Source organism: Rhinopithecus roxellana, chromosome 2, assembly GCF_007565055.1.
Source record: "Rhinopithecus roxellana isolate Shanxi Qingling chromosome 2, ASM756505v1, whole genome shotgun sequence".
NCBI classification, from domain to species: domain Eukaryota; kingdom Metazoa; phylum Chordata; class Mammalia; order Primates; family Cercopithecidae; genus Rhinopithecus; species Rhinopithecus roxellana.
Window position 1 is genome coordinate 66531949 of NC_044550.1, and position 23481 is coordinate 66555429.

At 37.4% G+C, this 23481-nt stretch overlaps 1 pseudogene; it reads left to right on the plus strand.

Annotated features, from left to right (window-relative positions):
* The window catches only part of LOC104655315, a 50019-nt pseudogene extending 29003 nt beyond the window's left edge, over positions 1–21016 (plus strand).
* The last annotated feature ends 2465 nt before the right edge of the window (positions 21017–23481 follow it).

Consider the following 23481-nt stretch of genomic DNA (forward strand, 5'->3'; position numbering starts at 1 on the left):
AAGCACTAAGACAGGTAAGACATCAGTTTGAAGAGTCCCCTGTCAGAGCAACATACATTTTGATAAAACTGAAGAACAAATATTAAATTTATGATGAAGCTTGGGTGAAAGAATGGTGAAATAATTGATGCTTTATGAAAAAGTGTATGGGATCAGAGCTCTAAAGTATTAGCAGTCTACAAATGGAGAACTTTTGTAGAAGGGACAAGACAATGTTGATGATTAAGCCACCAATGGTAGACCATCTAACACCAACTTGTGAAAAAAAAAAATTCATCTTGTTTATGTCCTGATTGACAAGGACTAATGACTAACAGGGGGAAAAATAGCCAACACTGTAGACACCTCAGTTGATTCAGTTTACACAATCCTGACTGAAACATTAAAGTTGATCACATTTTCTATTCAGTAGTTGCCAAATCATTGTATCCAGATCAGCTGCAGATGAGAGCAGAGCTTTCAAGGGAAATGGTAAACAAGTGAGATCCAGGTCCTGAAGAATTTCTTGGAAGAACTATAATAGAAGATGAAACATGGCTTTACCAGTATGATCCTGCAGTCAAAGCACAATCAAAGCAGTGGCTATCAAGAGGTAAAAGTGTTTCAGTTAAAGCAAAAGCGAACCAGTCAAGAGCAAAGATCATGCAACAGTTTTTTGGAATATGCAAGGAATATTGTTTGATGACTTTCTGGAGGGCCAAAGAATAATAAAAGTTGCAAATTATGAGTGTCTTGATATCCAAAGCTTTAATAAAGAGATGCCTGGGAAAGCTTCACTAGAGAAGAGTTCTCCACCATCACAGCACTCCTGCTCATTCCTTTCATCTAACAAGGGCAATTTTGTGAGTTTCTGTAGAAAATCATTAGGCATTCACCTTACAGTCCTGATCTGGCTCATTCTGACTTGTTGATGTTTCCTAATCAAAAAAAATTTTTGGAAGGCATCCATTTTTCTTCAGTTAATAACATAAAAAAGACTGCATTGGCATGGTTAAATTCCTAAGACCCTCAGTTTTTTAAGGATGGACTAATGACTGATACATTGCTTACGAAAGTGTCTTAAATAGTGTCTTGATAGAGCTTATGTTGAGAAATTCAGTTTATGTTTGTATTTTTATCTTCAATTTTATTCTCCACAAACTTTTTGAAGTCTCCTCACACACTTGTGTGATACTGCAATAGTATAGTTTAATATTTGAATTTAGATCTAAAACACAACTCCAAAGTATTGTTGAATTTGATTACTATATTGCTCAAATGAACAAATTAGAAAAAAAAAATCTGTTATCTAAATAACCATGTACATATATATATACATATTTACATACACAGAGAGAGTAAATCACAATTTTTCCAAATATTAATAATGCCTTAAAGAATTAGTATTGACTATATGAGTTTCCAAAATTAATAAAATATGAGCATCCTTTGTTAACACTCTTTGGTAATATAAAAATCCATTTCATTTTTATAATGATGAGGGTTCTAATTTTACCAAAGATTTGCTTTACTTCTCTATGATGATAACTTAACCACCTATTAAATGCTAAATAACTGAGGTTCCTCTCTTTTCTGAGTTCTTTCAACCACTAATCTAGTGTTTTATTCTTGCTTTTAGTTTTACTGATACTATCTTGACTTCGAGATTCATATTAGCCAATCATTTCTCAGAGGATCAGATGAAAAGGTAAACACTTACTTATAAAGTGCATGACCATAGCTCAAGTGAATTTTATGTACCACAAGGAGGGACTCACCCATTTGCTGGTTTCAAAGATAATTTCATTACTTCATCTGCAAATAAAGTAACATTTCTAAAATTATTAAATTGTTGATTATTTTTTGCATACTTTTATGATTTAAAAGCAAATAAAGTTTCCATCTAAATATCTTTTCAGTGTTTTAAAAGTAATACTAAGGGGTATACAACAAGGCATCTTTCACATAATTATAGACAATGAACATAAGTGTACTCACATCCTTATGATCAATTTTATTGAGTGGACTAGTAACAACAGACTCATGAGTATTTTGAAGTTAAAGGAGTAAATTTTTGTCCCTGGCTGAAAGTATTAGTCTATATGTAGCAATATTTTAATTTATTCATTTGTTTCATCAGTCATTAAGACTAATTTACTGAATGTACTATATATTAGGCACAAAATGTAGTATAGATACAAAATATTTTGTCATCATACAATTCTCATTTGGAAAGTTATTGTTTATATTGTTTGTTGTACCATTTGAAGTACAAATTAATCCTTGAGATCTTTAAGTACATCCAGTATTTGGGGAAAATTTTAATATTCTAAAAAGTCATGTACATTATTCTATACTAAATATCACAAATACGTCATAAAAATTAGTGATTTAAAAAGTTCCATTATAAATAAACAAACAAAATTGGCACATAACTTCACCTTTCAGAGAAGAACGAAAAGGAATCATGTAGATAGTAGATACTAAATACGTTGACAGAGAAAGAGAGGGACTGAGAGGCTGATTGAGAACAGCTATGAAGAGGGACAACTGGCTTCTTGATTTTCTCCATCTCGGAGTTATCTTAACACTCTATTATATCTAAGTATCTTGTTGCGCCTTGGCCCACTGCCTAAAATGAGCATATAGGTGTACACATTTAACCAGTACATAATTTAGATCTGTTGGAAATTCTTCCTATACAAGTTCTTGTTCTTTATTCTTTCATTAACATCTTTGTACCTAAGTTAACTTATACCCTTTTATTGTTATTTTGTCATCTTAATCTATAATTCATTTTTCCCTTTATAGAAGCTATCTCCACTAAACAGTACCAATTTGAAACATAGAGAAAAATAGAAAAAAAGTGAGATCTGCCGTATATAGTTTTATTCCTAGACATAATCACAGGTAGTAGTAGTCTGACATCTTGTCTATTTTTAAAATTTAATTGAGATGCATTTTATGAGATTTTCCTCCTAGAAGCCTTCCTTGGTTCTTTGATTTAAAATTGTTTTCACACAGTAGTTTCCGAGGCAGCTTGCAACTTCCCCCTTTTAGGAGTTAAAATATTTCCATTAAATATCTGTTTAATTGTCTGCATTCAGCCTCCCACTCCCACACAAACCGATCTAGGTTGTAGGCTCTAAAACAAGAACTCTCTGTCTTAACCATTACTGTACTTCTAGCAACTAACAAAGTACTGTGCACATAGTAGGATCAATAAATACTTGTTCTTACAGAACTAATTGTTGTAAAAGTGTGTATTTTCCTTTTGCAATTAACACAGTAGCGTAAGTATTTCTCCATATTACAGTATTTACTCTTTTAAGTATTTTTTTATGTGGCTCGCCATCTGTTCATTGCATAAAAATCAATTTCAAGATTGTTGGACTCTTTGACTTATGTTTATCACCACTATAAACCAGGGTTCTTAGCAAAGCAATTTCCCACATCAGTTCCTACTTCCTCTTCACTTCTATAAACTGTAACTAAATCTTTGTAAAACAGACAGAAGCAAAGTCTTAACTCAAAGACTAATGAGCATGGCAAATCTAATGAAAAAAATCCTAAAACTTTCTTTATGCCTGTTGGTTTATCTTGTAATTTAATGGCATCACAGTAAGCATTAAGGGATCCTCTTCCTTCTTTTTTAAAAATGTGACTTCTCTTATTCCAATTACATTTAGAAACCCTTTTCTCAATTCAACACTACATTTTACATAAAAGCAATAAATAGGGCATGAAGAAAGTTTCTACATTTAATTTTGTTATATTTGTTATTTTAATATCTGAGGATGATCACATGTTCATTCACTAATATGATTAATATGTTTACTAGGGTGTGACGTACGATACTGAGGCCATAGTTTAGTGGGATGAACAGCCATGTAAACCAAAACTTATTACACACTTCCAAATAAGGGCCATTAACAAAACATGTTAAATATGTAAAGCTAAAAGATCTTTCTTTCCTGTGTTTGGGTTTTCATTTTAGGGAATGCTATCTAAGAAGCTTCTTCAAGAGGGAGCTAACGGGCTAATGCTTAGAGAATCTGCTTGATGTGTAAGGGCAGGTTTATCATATTTAATAAATGCGTATACTTAAAGTATATGGTAAGAACAATATTGTTACCTTTCTGAAAGCAATAAGTATTTCATCAAAATTATTTTGTATAGATTAGATGAGGGAAATTTGAATTAACAGTTAGAATTCTATATTCTTAATATATCAAAATATCTCAAGTTTTCAGTTTAGATAACAAACTATCAAGTGGGCAAATACACGTAAGTATTGCCTCTTGACTCATTTTTAAAGAGCTGTTTGGAAACTTAACGAATTGCTAAGCAATAACAAATTACATATCAAAAGGGGACTTCTGTATACCTTGGAGAAGACTAGTTTGTGTTGTCATCATTGTCTGGCAAAGCATGAATAAGTTTAAAACATGTTTTTCTACATAGAATGATATATCTTTCAGCTGGGAGTTTGGGGTCTTTTATGTAAATCTTTTTACCTGAGTATATTTGAAATTTCCTTTTAGAATCATCTTCAAAGTAAGGACAGATAAAAGTGTCAAGGTGCTAGATCAAAATAAGCAATGCCTTTTAAAAACTCTTACTTTTGCTGTAATTCAAAGAAAGTTAGTAAATATTATCATCTCAACATCATTATAGGAAAATAAACATTTAATATTGGCCCTCATATGCTTACCTTGAACAGCAAGAGGACCTTGTAAAATAAGAAATAGAAAAGCGAGAGACTACATTATTTCATACACAGAACAAAATAGTGGCAAATGTTAGTGTCATCAAAAGCAAATAAAGGTTTCACAAGTGTTTCCACTTTGTGCATACCTCTAGCTTAGCAGTTGTTACATCGAACTGTGGTGATATGCTTATATTTTGTTTTTCTTACTGTACTGTAAACCTCTACAGGAAGGACAATGTCTTATTTATCCTTGTTTCATTAGCACCTAGAAGAAATTATAGCCTCACAATAGTGCCTTAAGAAATGCTTAAATAACTGAAATAATAATAATAATGAACCCTTTGATAATGGGGTGTTTTAAAATAGCTGTGCCATGGACAAGATAGAATAGTTTTGTGAGCAAATTTGTCATATGTCAAGCCTAAAAGAAGTTGTAAATGGACTAATCAGACAACATTTACTCTGGGATATTTTTTCTTTCACTTAAACCATTACTTATGTTTACCTTAGAATATAAAAACAACTCAAAGCAATGCTCTCATATTAAGACATGAAGCTTATTTTAACATTTAGTTTTCTTTAAAAATGCAATCATATTTCACTAATACGACAGAATTCATAAATTGAAGTTAGCCATTAATAATATTTTAATGAATTTCACAAAGCTCCAAATAAAACAGATGCCACCACAGGAGCACGCTTTATATTTTTACATTATTTGTAGAGAACCTGAGTAAAATAGCTAGATTAACGATATTACCAATGGACCGCAAAGTCTAGTCAAGAAAACAGCTTCCTTGTGCTCCAAAAGATCAAAGCCTCAACTAAGGAAAAAAAAAAAAAAAAAAAAAACTCACAAAATAACCATTATAAGACTAACACAAAAACTCAGTTGTCAATGTACACACTTAGTGCAGATGCTCACTATATAAACTGTTGTCAAAGACTGTAGTGTTCAGGATCAACTGTAAATTCAGAAATTCAAGAGAGATGAAAAAAATTCTGCCATTTTCAATTACATTGATCAACCTAATGGCCACTGGGCTAAGTGCAATAAGCTAGACACACAAAAAAGTACTGCATATTCCCACTTACATGTGGAATCTAAAAAAGTCAAAGACATAGAAGTGAGAGTAGAACTGTAGTTACCAGAGGCAAAGAGGTAAGAAAAAAACTGAGAGATGGGCAAAGGGCACAAATGCAGTTGAGCAGGATGAAGTTTAGAGATTCAATGTACAGCATGATGACTACAGTCAGTAATAAATACTGTATTGCACATTAGAAATTTGCTAAGAAAGTAGGTTTCGATTGGGCGTGGTGTCTCACGCCTGTAATTCCATCACTTTGGGAGGCCGAGGCGGGCAGATCACGAGGGCAGTAAATCGAGACCATCCTGGCTAACACGGTGAAACCCCATCTCCAATAAAAATACAAGGAAAAAAAAATTAGGCGGGCGTGGTGGCAGGCGCTTGTAGTCTCAGTCACTCGGGAGGCTGAAGCAGGAGAATGGCATGAACCTGGGAGGTGGAACTTGCAGTGAGCCAAGATGGCGCCACTGCCTGGGAGACAGAACGAGTCTCCATCTCAAAAAAAATTTTAAAAAAAGGAAAAAAAAGGAGATTTCATGTGTTCTCGCCACAAAAAAAGAAAGAAAATGGTGACTGTGTGAGGAGATGGATATGTTAATTTGCATGACTGTAGTAATCATTTCACTATGTATATGAATATATATGAAAACGTCATGCTAAACATCTAAAATACATACAATTATTTAAAAATAATTTTTAAAAACAGACAGATGTGGTAGAATGACATAAAAAGCTGATAGATCCAGAGATATAATGACTCAGAAGATGTTGATAAAATCCTTTCCTATATTCTCCAAATGAAAAGATCTTTAAAAGAGTCAGATCTTTGTGAAGTTATTATGGAAAATGAAAATGGTTTGTAAAGTTTGAAGTTCGAGGCTATTGGGAACTCCACGGAGCAGGAGAGAATGTGAACATATGAGACTGAGCAAAAGATGGGAAATAAGAACTTATTAAGTACCTGCTGTGAGGTATTAGTAGGAAAATTAGCTCTATTGGTTATGGCACAATGTTAATGAGCCCAAGATTGAGTGTTCCCTATTGACTTTGGGGTGGGTTAGGTGTGCTGTTCAGTAGCCTCTGAATCCAAGAAAGCCTTGGCAAGCTTTCCTGTACACGTGTTGCTGGGGCTCGGGGTACAGAAATGATTGTGGGAACTCCATAACTCATCACTTCTGCTGGATGCACACTCTCAAGCCATGCACGTTCCAGTGGCTATTGAAGCATCATTTGGACTCTCTCTTTCTATATATATATATATAAACAAAAATGAGATTCCTTGTTTTTACAGTTATTTTCTTGATATTCTCTTTTGATGCTATTATTGGAGAACGTGGTGACCGTTCAGTGAAGTATTGGTTATTATGTATAAGAAGTAATAAACAGTTTCATATACTTTAATGTAACAATTTATCTTCTGAAAATTTAGTTTAGAAATAATTTGATAACTAAAATAAAGCTCATATCTATAAAAATAAATTGTAGAGTTATTTATGTTAGGCAAAAATCAAATACAAGCTAAATAAAATGTCCAATCATAGAAGAATGCCTCCACAATTTTAGAACATTACTGTATATAATGTTATTCATGAATAAAATAGATATAATTAAGGCAATTGAAAAAGAATATAAGAAAAACTTATGAGACAACGCTGGAAGAAAAAAGCACCATAAAATGTGAAATACATTATGAATACAACTTTTGAGTATTTTAATATGAATACTACAGTTGAAATGCACACACATGCACTCATACACACACATAAAAATAAGAACCTGGTTAAGAAAGAGAAGTTGGATTAAGTAGGGACAGGCAGTATAGATGAGTGCTCACTGCAGATTCTCCAGTCACATTGGCATGGTCTGGATTTTCACTCGTCCATTTACTACCTACATGATCATGAGCAAGTTATTGCAACATTCTGTACCTCAGTATGCTCATCTCTGAATATGGAATGATAGTGGCCCTAGTCTCATAAAGATGTTTCATGGCTGGTCATGGTGCCTCATGCCTGTAATCCCAGCACTTTGGGAGGCTGAGGCAGGCGGATCATGAGGTCAAGAGATCGAGACCATCCTGGCCAATATGGTGAAACTCCATCTCTACTAAAAATACAAAAATTAACTGGGTGTGGTTGCGCACACCTGTAGTCCCAGCTACTCAGGAGGCTAGGGCAGGAGAATCGCTTGAACCTGAGAGGCAGAGGTTGCAGTGAGCAGAGATTGTGCCACTGCACTTCAGCCTGGTGTCAGAGCAAGAGACTCTATCTCAAAAAAATAAATAAATAAAAGATGTTTCACAATTGAATGGCATGATATATGCAAAGGCTGTGATCATATACTGGTACTCAATAAATATGTATTATTATTAGAACAGTGAAAATAGTAATTATTTTTATCATTAATCATTTTGTATTTTTCCAGTTTTCATTTTTAATATTAATAATGATAGCAGGAAATATTTAAATGTTTACCTTTTGCCAGCAGGGGACAAAAATATTTACTTCAAAACTAAGCATACCTGAGTTTGAGAGCAGCTCTGTAACTTTCTAGTTTTCTAGTATCAGAAATCTTAGCCATCTTCTCTATTAGTTTCACCTTCTGTAAACAACCCACTCATGGGGTGTTGCACAGATTAATATATGATGAGGCTTATAAAGCACTTATAAATTATTCAATAAAAGGAAATTATTTCACTTACATTTTGCAATTCCAAAAGATAGTTACATATAGGATCAACCTTATGTATTGCAGTTGAGGAAACCAAGATTTAGAAGTCAAGCGCCTATCCCAGCCACGCTACTAATGAGAGGCTGAATCAGGATTTTAACTCCTAATTGATCCAGTTTACTGTTGCTGTTACGATTTGTAAATAACTTTTCCCTACAGCCACATCAATTTCAGGAAAATAAAGCAGTAAATAGAAGGCTGGAGTCACAGCCCTTTGAATCCTGGCCTAAGGGGAGGGGATGCTGTTGCGGGTGAGGGGTTAATGGAAATCCTTTGAGGTTTTCACAATTCCCATCCTCTTTTTTGCTCTCACTTGGGTCCCCTGGATTGTAGTGCCATGTAATGTCCTGGCTCTGCCATCAAGCAAGCTGCTACAGTGCTAGCTTACCCTCACTGCACTGTTTCTTGTACTTCCTCTCTTCACGCCTCTCCACTCACATTCACATGGCCACGTTTGGGGTAATGTACTCTGACACATCTGAGATATCTGGTTAGCTTGAGATATTGGATGACTTAACTATCTCATTTGCACCTTCTCCAGCTGAGGCGGCCTCAACTGCTTAGATCCCTAGTCCCTTTCCTGGACTGGAATTCCTCACCCCATCCTCCCAAAGCTGTAATCTCCTGAGAGTCTGGGTGTGAGGAGAAGTGGGTAATTGAGACATTCCACCACTAACTGGTATCATGGGCGGAAGGAGAGAGAATTTCATGACATGCCTCTGCAAGGTGACTTTGTGTAAGAAAATGATCGAGTAAATAGCAGTTTCTTGTAATATAGCATAAAAAGACACATGACATTTAAATAAAAATGTTGTTAGTATCTTAGCTTGTTTCAATAAATGTTAAGCAGAAGTATATTTATTCAGGTATTTTCTCCTCTCATATGTTTTGAATCTACAGTCAAATGTTTTTCCTTTATATTCAGTTTCCCATACCTTTTTCCATTTGGAATCATGTCAATCAACTTTATAGGTAAAGACAGTGACATGCTGACAGAAGGTGAACACTACACGGTCCGGTGTCTGATTAAGTTTGCTGGTTAATGCTCTAAAAAGTTGGATAAATTAGTTTTTAAAAAGCTGGTAGTAAAAGCCTCATAAAAATTAATCCCAGTTAATAGTATTGTGGGGAACCCATGATGCTGGAGGTGAATACTACTGAAATCACAAAATCGTGGCTTGAGAAGGAACCAGTTTTCTAATTTGAGGCTGTGTGTGTGTGTGTGTGTGTGTTTATCTTCTTGATGTTTTTGAACCTGTTCTTGGAACTCACTTTCTTCCCATAACTTCATGAGCCATAATGCAATGATTTATTTTTTTTCCTTTCATTCATGAAAGGTCTTTTTTTTTTTTTTCTTTTTGCTTATATATATTTTTGTCTGTTCCTGCACTATTCAGTTCCCACCTCTTGTTTTGAGATTATATTCCCTGCCCTGCATAGTTTATAACTATAAAAATACCAAATCTTCATCCCAATCTCTGAATTCTCCCAAGTAAAACAGTGTTGAATCTCCAAATATCTAGTATAACTGAGTTCTTCATGGTTACCTGAAACTTAACATTGTCAAAACAAAATTGATTAATTTCTCTCCACATCAACTTTATTAATATTTTCATGTCATCACATTTATATCCATATATGCAAAATAACTATATCTTCGAGGCTTATGTATCAGCAGGAACTGAGGCCTACTGCCAATAGCTACATGTGAGGGCTTGGAAATAGATACCACAAGTCTAGTTAAGCCTTTTGATAACTGCAGCTCCAGCAGATAGCTTGTTTGCAGCTTTATAAGAGATCTACTGCTAGAGACAGGTAGCTAAGCTTCTTCCAAGTTCCTGACCTGCAGAATCTGTGTGAGATAATGAATGTTTTTTAAGCTAAGTTTTAGGGTAAATTTTTATGTATCAGAAGATAACTAATGCAATAACTTTCTAATATAAATAGCATATCCATGTGATTAAACTGTTTTTAAAGTAAAAAGAATGGAGAAAGATCCAGCAGAGCTTTACTGGAGTTGTGCCTTCCTGAGAAGTCAGCCTCGGGGTAGAAAAAGGACTTGGTGGTCCTGGAAGCACGGACAAACTATCCTTGAGGTTCTGTTGGAAATCATAAAGGATTTGAGTCATAAGGATGTTAAAGGTCATGTAAATTAAAACTTTCACCTAAAGCAACCATCTCTCCAGTCTTGACAAATAACTGAAAGGATCTGAACTGAAGAGATTCACTTAGGAGGGATGACAATTATATGGTGGCTGTAGTGAGGACCCAAGTCATAGCTCAGGCTCTGGTGAAAGAAAGTGAGAAGTCACTCCTTTACCTTTTAATCTTCTAATTATAAAACATGAATAGACAAACTTTTGCTATACAGATGGCAAATCTGGCAATGCTGCTGCTGGCACTATGCATGAAATAGTTGGTTTACAGGATGTTTTCTACTCTAAAACAAAATATTCTTGCAGTGTTTCATGTTCAAGAGTATATTCATCAAATTCCAAAGAGTTTTGGCCTGACTTCAGTTAACAGGTAAGCCGCCATCAAAGAAAGCAAGAGTTCCTCAGACACAGATTTAGCTGATAAATTGGAAGCATATGCTCGGGATCACGCCACTTTGCAGAATCAAGAGAAGACTAAAGCAGCAGCAGACTCCATGGAAGTTTCAGCTGAGATAACAACATCATTAGCAGTAGCTTTCTGAAGCTTATTACTGACTTTAAGCATGTACTCATAGGATGTGCTCAGAAAGTGTGATGTTATATGTTCCTATGAAGACTGAAGTCAACCTACCATAGTCTTCTGGACTTCTGGAAATAAGAAATTTGCAAATTGTAACACCCTCTTAAGATATGAATTTTTGAAAATTAAGTGCAGTCCAGTTTTCTGATGCAATATATGTGCTCCTTTCATCACACTGGTTTATGAATTGACAGTGAGGAACAACTTGTCCACCCTAAAAGTATTCAACATGAGTATACAAGTTAGAAAGCTTTCCTAGTGGAATAACTTAATGTGTAAAGGAATATCAGAGGCTGGGTGATTTATAAGGAAAATAAATTTATTTGGCTCATGGTTCTGCAGGCTGTATAAGCATGGCATCAGCATTGGTTTAGTTTCTGGTGAGGCCTCAGGAAGCTTTTACTCATGGCAGAAGATGAAAGGGGGCAGTCGTGTCACATGGTGAGACAGGGAGCAAGAGAGAGAGGCAGGAGGTGTCAAACTCTTTAAGAGTTAAATCTCCTGGTAACTAAAAGAATAAAATCTCACTACAGAGAACTAATTACCACAAGGGTGGCACCAAGCCATTCATGAGGGAGCCAACCTCTTGATTCAAATACCTCCCACCAGGCCCCACCTCCAATATTGGGGATCACATTTCAACATGCGATTTGGAGGGGGAAAATATCCAAACTATATAAGATACCAAATGCTTCTGCCTAATATTTCAAAAAGTTTTCCAAAAGTGCATAGGACTTTAATCTTTGAATGAGAGTAGAAGTGGCTGACAAGATGCAATATGTCAAACATGAGTAGCAATGGCAAAAACTATAATTGGAGAAAGATTTACACTCATGCAAAATATAAAACAAAGATAACAGTGGAACCACACGGGAGGCCCATTAACTCATCATTTTGGTTGATTTGAGGTATAAGTCATAGATTCAACATATCTGTTTTTATGAAGAAAGAGGCTAGACATTTTTATACATTTATTTGGTAAGATATAAGGAGTAGACCAGAGTGAAGAATGGGTCGAACAATAAAGGATATTGGAAAATATAGACTCATTAAATCTGTAATATGTGTTGCACTATTAGAAAGGTGCTGGCTGATGGACTTCTAATGATTGAGATCAATAATCTGATTAGCATTGTTATTATGCACTTTGCCCTTATATTTTCTCTCTTGGCTTCTATGATACTAACGTAATTAAAATTACTCCACCCAGAAGTTATACAAAACTTCCTTTTGAGTGTTTTGAAAACTTTAGAGAAACTGAATCCATTATTTAACCAGTAAAACTGTTTCAAAAAGTAAGTTATAAATCAGAGATAACATACAGAAATGATAATAAAAGGAGTAGATTTTATGAAGCCACATTTAGTACACATGGCCACAGCAACTTGAATTATTCATTGTCTCTTAAGGATATATTTTGATGGATGGAAAGGCAATATTGTTCAGTGGATAGAAGGTGAGGCCCTGACCTCTATCCTGCAGCCTTGAGAGACTTTACTCAACGGCAGCCTTGAGTAAAGTACACAGATTCCTCAAAACAGAAAAAAAAAAAGTCTAATCCCAGCAATGCAAAGGATATGAGACAAAAGTTACATTGTATCTAAGGATTCACTAGGAAAGAAATATAATGAAGGCACCTCTGATCAGGAAAACAGTGGCTCTGTCAATTTCTACATTTAAAAAGGCCCATCCACTGGCTCAGAAAAAGCTTCAGAGGGAAATTTTACGCAAAACAAATGTATTACCAACCCAACTGTACCATGGCCTAATGTTCAACAAGTGGATATATCAGTTCTAGATTTGTCTGATGGCTGAGGAAACTGTTTTAGTCAACATAGTGGAAGTATCATTGTATAAAGACAGACCATTTTGTTCTGTATTTGAAGTTTTCAAAGAATTTTTAGTGCTTTATCACTTAGCATTTATGTAGATTGTTAATGATAACAAACAAATTAACTCTTTGATTAAATTATTAATAATTATGGCATCCTAAGGGTTAAAAGAAAATTAAAAATGGGCTTAGCTCGCAGGAACAGAAATAGGGATAGAGGACAGCAAATGTTCTGAGAAACTGGGCCAGCTCTAAATGGCTCACTTGCAACCAAATATTAAACCCAAACCTGTGCCGGGTCCATCCTATAGACTCTGGCCGAGAGATGGATGGAAGGAGTACTCAGATACAGGTATGCAGTGTAAGAGTAGCTATGGGGCTGCTAGTGGCTGAAGAAAAGGGCAGCCTCGAACAGCTTGAGCTGCTTGCTTTTATTCAGTACACATATAATGCTGAAAGCCTGGAGCAAATACAATCTGTGGGTAATTAATATTGTTGCCCCTTTCAGGGAGCAGTCACACACATGGATGATCAAAGGTCAGTTTCCAGACAACAAAAGTAAACAAGCCATTTAAGATAAATCCCCCTACACTCCCTTGTACCTATTCCTCGCCCTCTGCCTCAGGGTAAGAGAACAACTGCCTTCAGCTTATTCTCCCCCAAAGTTATGCAGAGCCTTCCAAACTTTCAAAAGGCCTGCTCCTTTCCCTATAGCTTCTCCCACCACTCTGACTGATCCCCCACATGCTTGTACCCAAGCATCCTGTTTCAAGCATTTAGCCCAAGCAGCATGACCATTTAAAAACCCCTCTAGTCTCCACTTCATCGCAGACAGCCTTCCCTCTGCTGTTTGGCCCATTGCTCTCTTGCAATATATCTCCCCTTTCTCTAATATATCTGCCTTTCTAAACTTATGACTGTCTTGGTAAATTCTTTTTCCACCCATGCTGGCCTCAGGCAGTCATTGACCATGACATTTTGTGATTCTCTCCCCTCTTCCTTTCTGTCTTCCAACTCAGGATCCTCTATGGACAGCACCCAAGATGGAAACAACTGACAGTCTATGGCCAGGGCTATACTCTGGTGAAACTGAAAGTTGTCTGCATGGAAGTGTCTGACTACCACCACCCACTCAGGTGAGGGACCTAAGTTCATTTTCTTTTTTCAGACTTCCAGCAGCCAACATCTAGTAGCGCTCTGGTAACTAGTGGCATCTGACCAGGGCAGCTCCCTGGTGTTGCCAGAAGGCCAAAGGGCAAACGTCTGGCTGCCTTGTCCAGAGGGAGAAAGGTTGTCTCCTATCCTTTCTGGTCAGAGGTCTCCAATCCCTGCATGTTGCAGAATTATCAGCAGCAGCTCCTCTAGGGCAAATCCACATACATTTTGAGAGACATAAACCATCTCTTCCTCTTACTCTAATTCTCACATAAAGGTAGCCAGACCTCTGGCTCCAAATGTTCCCAAATAAGGTGATCTCCAGTGGCCTCAGAGTGATGAGTCTCCCCATTCCCATCCTTTCTCCTGGGGCTGGTTCCAGGCTGAGTTCTCCCTTCACCTTCATACCTCTGACCTGGACAGGCCATCTAGTGCAAGGTCCCAGTAGTATTGTCCCCAGTGCTGGGAGGTCTTTCCGAATAGGTGCAATACACCTCTAGGAAGGACATCTCAGAAGTACCCCAGTAGACTTAAGTGGTATCCTTTCCCCTGTTAGGACACCTTTAGAAAAGTGCACTTCATGCCCCAGCAGACATCAGCCTCCAGTGGCTCATCATTTTCCAGTTCCAGCATAGAGCAAACTTTGTGTATTCCTTCAGACTCACCTCTGGGTTGCATCCTAAAACATTGGGACAAATTTCACTCTCAGACTCTCAAGAAGAATTGCCTGATTTTCTTGTGTAATGTCGTTTGGCCTGTTGATAAACTCTCAGATCAATTAACCTAGACTCTGAATAGGACTTTGGATTTTAATACTCTTTTTCAACTTAATCTGTGTTGTCAAAATTCCTCCAAATGGCCTGAGGTTCCTTATAGCCAGGCTTTTATGTCCCTGGGGTTGGGACCCAGACCTTCAAGGAAACTGTTGAATGTGCCTAGCAAAGTTCTTACCTCCTCCCCCTGACTTCAGACATTTTAGATGAACCCTCTTTCATACTCCCATTGTCAAGATCCTCCCCACCTTCCTCCCCTTCCTCCTCCCCAACAGCGTGTCTACTCCAATGCCTTCCCCTCCTTCCACTCCACCTTCCACCTCCTTCTCTCTGCCTCTCCCCTACCTTGAACTCTTTTCTCCCCTCACATACCGGATAGGGAGCCATTTATTATCCCACTTCAGCCCCAGGAAAAGTTTTGCTACTCTGAGAAGTGGCAAACCATTTCTAAAAACCATCAGAGTCCATGTTCCTTTCCCATTTTGGACTTCTATCAGATACAAGCTAAATTGGCTCCCTTCGGACCAAGGCCAGGACCCTTCTCACTTCATAAAAGAATTTAGAGTACATTTTGTTTCCTCTGATTTCATTCGTCTGGACGTTTATATTGTCTTTACCACCTGTTGTACTCATGAGGAAAGGTCCCACATTTTGTCTCTAGCTCAATGGTGGAAAGATGAAGTTCATGTCCAGAGCCCTTAGGATTCTCCCCCGGGGAGAACAGAGTTCCTGATGTTGATTCTAGATGGACCTACCAAGAGGGAAACACTGGCAGGGAATGCCATAATCATATAATTACTTGTTTAATTGAAGGCATGAAAAAGGCTGCCATAAAACTGGTCAACTAAACCAAGTTAAGAGAGGTAACATAGGGGTCAAATGAAAACCTAGCTCTATTTTACTCCAAGCTGGCTGGAGCCAAGAGAAAATATACTAATGTGGACCCCAAAAGCCCAGAAAACCTAGCTATTTTGGCTGTTTTTTGATTGTTTGTTTGTTTTGTTAGCCAGATGTCTCCAAATATTGGACACAAACTCCAGAAACTAGACCAAAGACCACAAACACCATTCACTGTCTTGCTGGACATGGCCTTCAAGCTCTTTAATAATGGGAGGAAATATCACAGTCTGAATGGGATAGGAAGGATTGAGAAAGAGATGAGTGGCAGACTCACTACCTGGCTGCTGCCATTGCAAACTCTCTGCCCCTACTAAGGGCCCCCGGCCAGCCATCAGCCTGGAGCCTTATGGGCACAAAGGAGCTCACTATCTGCTATTGCTATAATCAGCCAGGGAATATCAGCCAGAACTGCCAAAACCCTCCTCAATCATCTCTTACTTACTGCAAATAAGTGGGGCATTGGAAATGGATTACCTCTCTCTTCCTCATGTAGGAGGGTCATCCCACAACCAGCAACCCAGTTTTGGGAGCCAGTTTGGGAGAACAGCAATGGCAAATGCCCCTAACTCTGTTCCTCAGCTATGAGGAAGCTGATGGAACAGAGAAAGCAGAAAGAGATGACTGATGGGGCTCAGAGGCCATTCAGGCCCCTGTATTTACCATTCTATGGCTGAGCCTCCGGTAACTCTAAATAGAGCAGGAAATAAGATTGAGTTTTTATTCGACACAGGAGCTAATTATTCAGCCCCAATTAATCTTTCTGGGCTTACCTTTTTGGCTTTGATCCTTCTCGCCAGCATAGATGGCAGGCCACAGCAGTGATGCTTTATCTCCCCATAGTATGCACCCTGGGGAAAAATGTTTTCACTCAGTCTTTCCAGGTTCTACCAAGCTACTGTCCTATCCCATTACTTGGGACACAACAACAAACTCCAAACTAGCTTTAAATTCCCTGAGCATGCCTGCCCAATATTGGCATTACTAGCTCCTCCCACCAAAAGCCCCAAGGTCCTAAAATCCTCCATTTTATAAGTTCCTCCAGAGGTATGGAATATCTCCACTGCAGAAAGTTCTTTGTTTGCAGACTCTGTAAATATTCATCTGAATACCTAATATTTTCCCTAGGATCCCATAACATGCCTTAAATCTTGAAGCCCAAATGGGCCTACAGACTCTAATAGAAAAATTATTGGTCATGGGGTTATTAAGTCTTTGCATGTGGCCATAGAACCCTGATGGTAGCTGTTAAAAACTCAGCACATATAAAATGGTACAAGACCTAAGGACCATCAGTGAGGCAGTAATCCCTATATACCCCAGTCGTTTCCAATTCCTACACCCTTTAAGGGTAAATTCTCTCTGGCACTTCGTGGTTCACAGTATTAGATTTTAAAAATGCCTTATTTTGCATTCCAATACATTCAGACTGCCAATTCTTATTTGCCTTTGAATGGGAAAACCCCTCCACCCATGTTTCTCAACAGTTAACCTGGACAGTCCTTCCCCAGGGATTTAGGGATAGCCCACACTTGTTTGGACACACTCTTGTTAAAGACCTGTCCACCCTCCAAATCTTTCCTAATAATGCCCTGCTTCAGTCTAACGGAGAGGAGCCCACAAATCTGCCCCTCTCCTTAAACCCCTTCAAAGATGAGGGACTCTGCCAGGGGAGGACTGGCAACTAGATTTTATACACATGCTTACTTGCTAGTCTTTGTAGATACTGTTACTAGATGAATAAAAGCCTTTCCCACAAAAACGACGGGGCCTTCAAAGTCATCATGGCCCTTTTGGACCAGATCTCCCCATTTTGGGCTCCCTTGTTCCCTACAGTCAGACAATGGCTCCACTTTTATTTCTCAGATAACACAGGGAGTAAATGAAGCTCTTCAAATTAAGTATTACTTACATATATCCTGGCACCCACAATCTCCGGGGAAAGTAGAAAGAGCCAAACAAGTCATAAAAAGATTCCTTAACAAATTACACTATATCTCACTCTGAAATCTGACCAAATTCCCACCGTTGTGGGGGCCTTATCTCAGTTAACACAGTACTGCTCTGAAAATCAGGATTATACTTTATTTGTGTAACTAATGCTTATGTATCCCTGCTTGTTCTCTAGGATATGTAACTCCACCTCCCAACTCTACATTGCTAACTTAACTGAACTAATGCCAATGCTAGGCCTCCAATAGGCTCCCATATACTGAGATGAAAGGGCCTTTCACTTAATTTCCTTTCTTGCCAGCTTAAGTATAACTGGTGCTGCAGTGGCAGGAATTACAGATGTTGTCCTTATCTCCTCTTTCCCCAAGAATTTGCAAAATTCCTGGACACAATCAGAGAAACATTAAATAAAATGAATCAACAAATCAATACCCCTGCTGGAGTAGTCCTACAAAATAGATGAGCCCTTAATCTACTCACAGTAGCCCAGGGAAGGACATGCTTTTTTCTTCAGAAAGAATGTTGTTTCTGTGTAAATCAATCAGGAAATATCCAGCAAAAATCAAGGGAAGTACAGGAGCAGGCCACTTGATTATGAAGAAAACCACTTTAAAATACCTAATTTCTTAAAGAAGGTTCTAGGAGGCTCTATGAGAGCCCTTGCGGGGACCAATTGCATCTATACTGCTACTTCTCTCCAGTACTTGCCTCTCTAATTTACTGGTTAAATTTGTTTTTTTCCAGAATGTGGCAGTTTCATACCAAGCTTCTGATGATGCAAGGGTATCAGTGAATTATCCCCAGAGATCCCAGAGTCTCCTTTAGACTCTGCTAGACATCGGTTCCATAGAAACATGCTCTCTCTCCCAAGACCCATCTTCCAGGTGTGCCCAACCTTTTAAGTCCCATAACCTGAGACAGTGGCCCATGGGGTCCCTCTACCCACCAATAACTGTAGGTAGAGTCAGCTTTATGCCCCAGGGCAGCAGAAAGTAGTTGGAAGATGAGACCTGTGTTGTAATACCTAAGATTTGTCCTTGTTATTCTGTCAGAGAGGGTAGGGGAATGTGGAACCCAAAAGAGTTAAAAGAAAATTAATAAATGGGCTTAGCTGGCAGGAAAGAAACAGCGTTAGACGGGAGTGAATGTTTAAGAAACTGGGCCAACTGCAGATGGCTCACTTTCACCCAAACATCAAACCCAAGCACTCAGCTCACTGCCCACCGGCACCCAAATATCCTGTTTCAAGCATTCAGCTCAAGCAAGGACCCTTTAAAATACTCATCAAGTCCCTGCTTTGTTGCAGACAGCCTTCCCTCTGCTGTACTGCCCACTGCTTTCTTGCAATGCATCTCCTCCTTTCTCTAATAAATCTGCCTTTCTAAACTCATTACTGTCTTGGTAAATTCTTTAACTGCCCTTGCACGGGCCTCAGGCAGTCACTGACCACAACAGTAACCAGATTAAAGAAAATGATAGAAGAGTAGAGTTGTGAATATATAGAGGAACTGAAGATATAAATAAGGCTTTGGGGTACAGGTTGAATATGTGGGGATTTCAGAAGTTATACCACTCATATATCTAATGTGCTTTCCTGTAGAAATATGCAACAGAATCATCATGATTAATTCATCACCTGATTATGAAAGACATAATTAATTTTTAGGGCATTGACATTTTACTACAGCAACGTTTTCCATCTTTACAGAAATATTTTCATTCACTGATTTTCTATTTGGAGTTCTATATAATGCCAGAAAGCACTATAGACTGTTCTATGTTACATATTTTTATATATTATATGTTTATATTTTTATATTGTATATTTGCTATAAATTCAAAATTATCCGAATACTAAAATATTAAATTGGAAACCATCATGGTAGCTGGGACATATCCTGAAAACTAAGGTCCTCATTGCTGTTCAATACAGCGGGGCTCAGGTCTGCGTGCTCTCTGTACTACCTCACTTCAACTCTGACCAAACCAATAGCACCCCTGAATTTATTCACAAATTTCCTGCCGGCAAGGTTCCTGCATTTGAGAGTGACGATGGATTTTGTGTGTTTGAAAGCAATGTCATTGCCTACTATGTCAGCAATGAGGAACAGTGAGAAAGTACTCCATAGACAGCAGCCCAGTTGGTGCAGTGGGTGAGCTCCGCTGATAGCAATGCAGTGCCCCACCTTGGGCATCATGCACTACAACAAACCGGCTACTGAGAATGCAAAGCCGGAGGTGAGGCGAATTCTGGGGGCTGCTGGATGCTCACTTGAAGCCGAGGACTCTTCGTCTGGCTGACATCGCAGTTGTCTGCACTCTGTTGTGGCTCTATAAGCAGGTCCTGGAGCCTTCTTTCTGCCAGGCCTTTCCCAATACCAATGCTGGTTCCTCAACTTCATTAACCAGCCTCAATTCCGGACTGTCTTAGGGAAGATGAGACTGTCTGAGAACATGGCTCAGTTTGATGCTAAAAAGCTTGCAGAAAGCCAATCTGAAAAAGACACCCCGTGGAAAGGGAAAGGTTCACGGGAAAGGAAGCAGTAGCCCCAGGCTGAGCGGAAGGAGGAGGAAAAGGCGGCTGCCCCCGCTCCTGAGGAGGAGATGGACGAACGTTGAGCAGGTGCTGGCTGCTGAGCCCAAGATCAAAGACTTCTTCGCTCACTTTCTCAGGAGTACCTTTGTTTTGGATGAATTTAAACGCAATTACTCCAACGAGGACACACGCTTTGTGGCGCTGCCCTATTTCTGGGAGCACTTTGATAAGGATGATTGGTCCCTGTGGTAATCAGAATATCTCTTCCCTAAAGAACTCACTCAGACCTTTATGACTTGCAATCTCATCACTGGAATGTTCAAGCGACTGGACAAGCTGAGGAAGATGCCTTTGCCAGTGTCGTCCTCTTTGGAACCAACAACAGCAGCTCTATTTCTGGAGTCTGCGACTTCTGAGGCCAGGAGCTTGCCTTTCTACTGAGTCCAGATTGGCAGATGGACTACCAGTCATGCACATGGCAAAAACCGGCTCCTGGCAGCGGGGAGCCTGATTGGAGCGTACTTCTCCTGGAAGGAGACCTTCCAGAATGTGGGCAAAGGGCGATATTGTCAAGTGAACATCTCTTGCCAACGCCTACCTGCCTGCAGGGTGATGGGGGTCATTTAAGGAAAATGAACATTGAAAAATGAAACTAAATTAAAATAAATAATAAAATAAAATAGAGATGGTCGACAAGAGTCTATTTATGGGATCTCATACGCCATGTTGAAGAATCGGGGAAATACATTGTCCTAAGTTGAATTTCTTTTTCTTACTAAAATATACACCCCTTCCCCAGGAATGAAATTCTCTTGTTTTTCTGATGTTTTCCTCAGTCTCTGAAATAGTGTTTGGTATAACCAGATCCCAAAACAGATGTTCTGAATTGCCAGGAAAATAAAATTAAAAGTTGTTTAAAGATAAATTGATTTCACATTTCAAAACATTTCAGCTCTACTTTAAGTATGTCAAATGTGTTAGAAAACTAATCTGCAAGGGAACTTTTTTTATTTTCTTAAAATTGAACACATATGACAGGAATTATCTTTCACTGATTCAGTAATAATTTTAATAATAATAACTGACACGTAATTTTAAACACTTTTTTCATCCAATTTTTTAAAAAAGTTAAAAAGAAATAATGTTTATTTTCTCTATTAAAAAAGTCTAATAAATTGTGACTGAATATGAGAATTTTAGCTTTTCCAGTGAGGAACAGGCACTGAATGTCAAAAATTAACTGCAGATGTTCTAGAAGTGTTGCTGGATCTAAGACTGGACTCTTCAAATGGTAATATTGATCATTTCCTCTGGAATACAGGTAGAGCTAATTACAAATTAGTCAAAGTGATTAACTTCTGCATTCCTCAGCCTCTGAATTACTTTAAAAGATGTCAATGAAAAGCCCAAGGAGACTATTGTTAAGATTTTATTTGAAGCCAAAAAATGCACAGAAAGTTAAAAACTAGCAATTTACTCCTCTAAAATAATTCTTACTTTCTTACTTCTCAGTGAAATAGCATTGCTAACATTCACAGTTTTACTTCATTTTAAGCAAGAGGCATTAATATCATAACGTTGCTACTAGAAATAAAATTTGCTATTTTAAATATGAGTATATGGAACCATATGTTGACATTTTCTGAAACTGACTTTTTGGAGACATAAACACAGTTCAAATCAGCACAAGTTGTTTTTCATTAGTTTTATATATACATATACATATATATATGCAATTTCAGCTGATAAATTAATGGACATATATTCTAAACCAGTGGTCCTCAATGTTTGCAAATTTATAGGCCCCATTCTTGATCTAGTCAATTAGAAAATCACAGTCTAGGCTAGCAATCGTATTTTAAACCAGCCTTCCAAGTGATTCTTATCCATGTTCAAGATAGAAAAGCATTGTCCTAAACCAACATTGTTGAGAAAAACCTGCTATTAAAGATAGCATTATTGTACCTCCCAAATCTGAAACATTGAAGAATGTTTCCATAAAACCAAGTGTCTGTAACACTTTCAAAACAAAGATTGTAAGAGTTTTTGTTTTCAGGGTCAGTGAAGTAAACAAAAATATTGGTTTTCATTACTCATACACAAGAAGTCAATTATAGGGGAACCCTCTGGGGAACTTAAAGAAACATTTAGGGATATGATTTGGTAATTTGTTTTCTTAATTATTCATTTGTAGCCATGTTTTGTTAGCTTCCAAATCTAGAGCAAAATGATATATTGGTTATTTTAGAATTTTCCACTAAACTATGAAATATATATCGGTAACATCACTGCAAAGAGATATCCTTAATTGAGTCCTGTGAACAGCAGTTAAAGGAAGATAAAGAATTCCAAACATCAAAATGAAATTTAAATTTCTGTTGATGAGGAGAATTCTTTAATTCATACTAATAATGAATAGAAAATAACAATGCATAGGACTTTATATCTTAACCATAATTCCAATTATACAATTTAATGGTCCAATCCTCCTTTATAGTTTGAAATGGATTGCTCACCTTGGATCATTTTTGTTGCTGATATAAATTTTGTGGGTATGTGTGGGTTTTATGGAGAATGACAGGGAAGAAGGAGGAGTTTAAAGTCTGTATTTTTTCTTTTTTTTTTTTTTGCTGTGTATGAAGAAAGTTAAAGCTGTTGTTAATATACCATCATATCAATACCTACTTCCATCAATCTTTGTATTGTATTATGTATCTTATATTAATTCATTGATATGGCAAATTATTTTAAAACTTGAAAAAATAGGTTCAACTGAGTTTCTCCTTTAGTTTTTCATTTGAAAAATGTCTAAATAAACTACATTTTTTTTGGATATATAGATCACTATCTCTACAGATTTGATATTTAATTTTTGGGTCAATTGTATAATTTTGAAAAAGTAAAACTCTCATATAACATATACATATAGATATAGATATATAGACATATACCACCAAATTATTCTCCAGAAAATATGGTATAGTGATCTCTAACTACAGAAAGTATATGTACTGTGTATGTGTGTGTGTATATGTGTGTATATATACATATATATAATTATATGTGTAATATCAATTGTATATAACATGTAA